This window comes from Brachionichthys hirsutus, chromosome 2, assembly GCF_040956055.1.
Source record: "Brachionichthys hirsutus isolate HB-005 chromosome 2, CSIRO-AGI_Bhir_v1, whole genome shotgun sequence".
Taxonomy (NCBI): domain Eukaryota; kingdom Metazoa; phylum Chordata; class Actinopteri; order Lophiiformes; family Brachionichthyidae; genus Brachionichthys; species Brachionichthys hirsutus.
The window spans coordinates 8,989,828-8,993,257 of record NC_090898.1 but is presented as its reverse complement, the minus strand read 5'-3'; positions in this window follow the sequence as shown (position 1 = coordinate 8,993,257).

Genomic DNA, 3,430 nt, shown 5'->3' with positions numbered 1-3,430 from the left:
CAGAGAGGCCGACTGCAGAGTGACTCCCACTGCACTGATGAAACAGCAAGTGCAGAGAGACTGAGCGGTCGCCTTGGCGATCGAGACGCGGTGCAAACACAGTGGGAACAGTAGATGCTACGTACCCAGATGCACACGTTGTACAATGTTGTCCAGGATGTTGGAAGCTTTTTCCCAAGTTGCTTAAGCGATCACAAAGCCCAGATGCCTTAGAACAGAAGGGGATATGCTTATGAGCAATAGTACAAGTATTTCATCTGGGGTTTTTATTTATTTTTGTGTGGATGGATTTGTTTGATGACCATGTAGAAAAAAAAAAAATATATATATATATATACAAAACAGAAAAATATATTACTTAAAATAAATTATGCAAGGACATGAAGGATGAAAACGACCAAAGAATAAATGTTTGATATGAAACTTTAACGGTTCAAAAGTACAGCGACTGAGTAATTTATTCGTTATTTGACAGCAAAGGCCACGGTAACACCATTATCTCCACTCACGCACACACACACACGCATGAAAATAGAAAACACTCACAATGACCTTGGCTTGGACTGGCTATGCTTCTTATCGGGTCCTTCTTTGTTTCTTCCAGTGTGATTAGCCGCAGTCAAACACCAGACAACTTGTGGTTCACTCAACTGTGTGATTTATTGCCCACAATGTATTTTTCGTTTGAGCCAAAAACAAGAAGTATGAAAGGAAGGAAGGACAGTTGTGTTACCGCACTGACGATAAATTGCTACACTGCTATGGAATGATTTAAGTTAGTGTGGGTGCTTTCTGTGTGTGTGTGTGTGTGTGTGTGTGGGTGTGTACAGGGGCATACTGTAACTTTACACTGTGAGATTTCTATGAATCTGTGTGAGACGATGCTTTTCTTGCCAAACTGGTCGTTCCAGGGCGTGTTTTATATTCATCTTTGGAGTTTGTGTGCGCATTCATGACTTCTTGTGTCCAAATAACCTGTCGGGAGAGAATAATGTCCACAGCGCCTTTTACCGGTCTGTGATTTTAACTGATTTCATTCCATCCTAAATATGGAAAAAGCCTATGAAATGTACATTTTGGATTGTGTTTCAACACACGAGCGTTATACAAGTTTCCTGACAACTTCAGGATTAATTGTATGCAGGAATTTTTCAACTGCTCACAAGTATTGCCTTGACATAATGCAGTTCTCCGGTCCACGTAATTCATGTGACAACTTAACACAGCAGTGTTTGGCCCTAGCTGGTCGTATTTGAAACACCCTAAAATGAACCATTTGAAACACCCTAAAATGAACCATTTGAAACAGTACTCATATGAATGTGTGTAATAGTGAACATTTTTTGTCCGTAATGGCACTACTACTGAAGAAACACACTCTTTACATTGCCTTTGGTACCGAGGATGGATCTTGACCACTGAACCAGAGGTCAAATTGATTGGACTTCCTGTCTGAGGGAAAGTGAGGGTGTATTTTTTTGTATACCCAGATGAGCTTCACACCTGGTGTTGATATGCTCACGTTTCTGACTGAGCCCCTTAATACTGCATTCACAGGCTAGGACCTTTGCTTTCTTTTGCTTATTTCTCTTAGTCCTTCAAATTAAAGGTCAACTTGCATTTTCCATTAAGAAGTGGCAGCATTTAAGAAAGAGTGCAATGATTTATTTGATTATTTAACCCTTGAATAAGAAATAAATAAATTACTGTTTTTACAATAATTGTGTTTCTGTGGCTGATTGTCTCTATCGGTGCTCTTCGTTCTCTATAAAAGAACTGACAGTAAAATGAGTCAAGTAAAATAAATAAAACATCGCCAATTTGCTCTTTCTAAGCTGAGCTCAGAATAAACAGGCCCTTTAGAAAAAAAATATATCGGACTATTTCTAAGCCTAATAATGACTACAATTCAAGAGCAAGCTAATTATTTCTTGAACATAAAAGCACCTTCCTGACTACACAGCTTTCACCTGATTAGCACTATTTGATTGACTGTAATTTAGATTGCATGTCAATCAGCGGCCTGTAATCAAGATTTCTCCCTGTGACAGTAACCTGAGAGGGGCCTCCGTCTCCTTTCCTGCATAAATCAGTCTACAGTTTCAGGAGAGTGAGGCAGGAGGGAGTATTTAATTGCTTGCACATGAATAATGAATTTCTGTTGAGCTAATGGCAATGTTCACTTACAGCACTCTATGCTGAGCATTAATTAAGTGACATAAATTCCTCTTAATCCCCGATGAAAGGGTACAGATGTCTTTATAATAAGCTACATGGTCTGAAATACAATCTTTGATTCTTTATAGTTAGTTGTTTTTTTATAATAAATGATGTTTGACTATTATTACCTCGGGTGTTTCTATAATATTGTGGTGGTATATAAAGATTGTATTGAATTTATTTGGGGTTATTTGTGTCAATAGGTAGTTAGTGAAAGTACATTTCACTTAATAAGATAAACACCGGCTCTGGAGACGGCTCCAGACAAAATACAGCATGTTCTCAAACTTATCTCCTTTGATTTCACGCTTACATTTGTTTTTGTTTTTAGAAAATATGTGTTCCACTCCTTAAAAGATCCGTTTAAAATATATTTTTGAACTTGACAAATGTAAATTATTTCTGTTTTGATGGAGGTTATTGTCTATTCACATCAACATGAATTGATATGTCCCAGTTGTTGGGGGATTCAAACTTTCTAGTGTGAATTATTTTACCACTGTTTTTGGTTTTCCTGTTTGTGTCGCACATTTTAATGAAGGGGAGCTTCTTTCCAGGTTTCGCTCAAAGTCGCGCAGGCCTAGATCAAAGCGCCGACAGGGGGCGCACGCGATCCAATCATGCCACCAGGTCGCACCTGCTCGTGTCAAAGGAGAAACCGGACTACGGCATCCTGGTTTACTTTCTACTCCGGTTTCCGCAAGAAAGCGGGACGACGTGTTCATTTGGCAGCTGTCCACGGGGAAAATATCCACGTCCATTGGAATAACAAAGACTTATCGGATCAAGCGGGAACAGGTGGAGACGAGAAGTGGTCGCCAGGTGAGTCGGGCTGTGGCTGCGGACGTGCAGGTGTCACCGGGCTCGTCTAGAGACACACGTCGCTGATCCAGAGCTACAACAAGGACAGCAGAACCTCTTCCTCTCTCAGTTTGTCTGGGTAGAACGAGTATAGCTGCGTGGCTTTTTGAAAGTCCACACCTGCGCCTCACCGCGGGTTGTCGGGGGGGGGGGGGGGGGGGGGGGGGGACTAAAATAACAGTGTCGTGGCAATAAGTGCAGAACTTTGTCCGGAACTTATTCGAACCTCCTCTTCCTCATTCATGACTTTTGTTGGAGATGAACTCTCTCGGAGAGCCCTGTTGTTGTTGTTGTTGTTGTTGTTATTTACTCTGGTGGAGTATCAGGTTCTATGAGAAAGGAAGCTGGC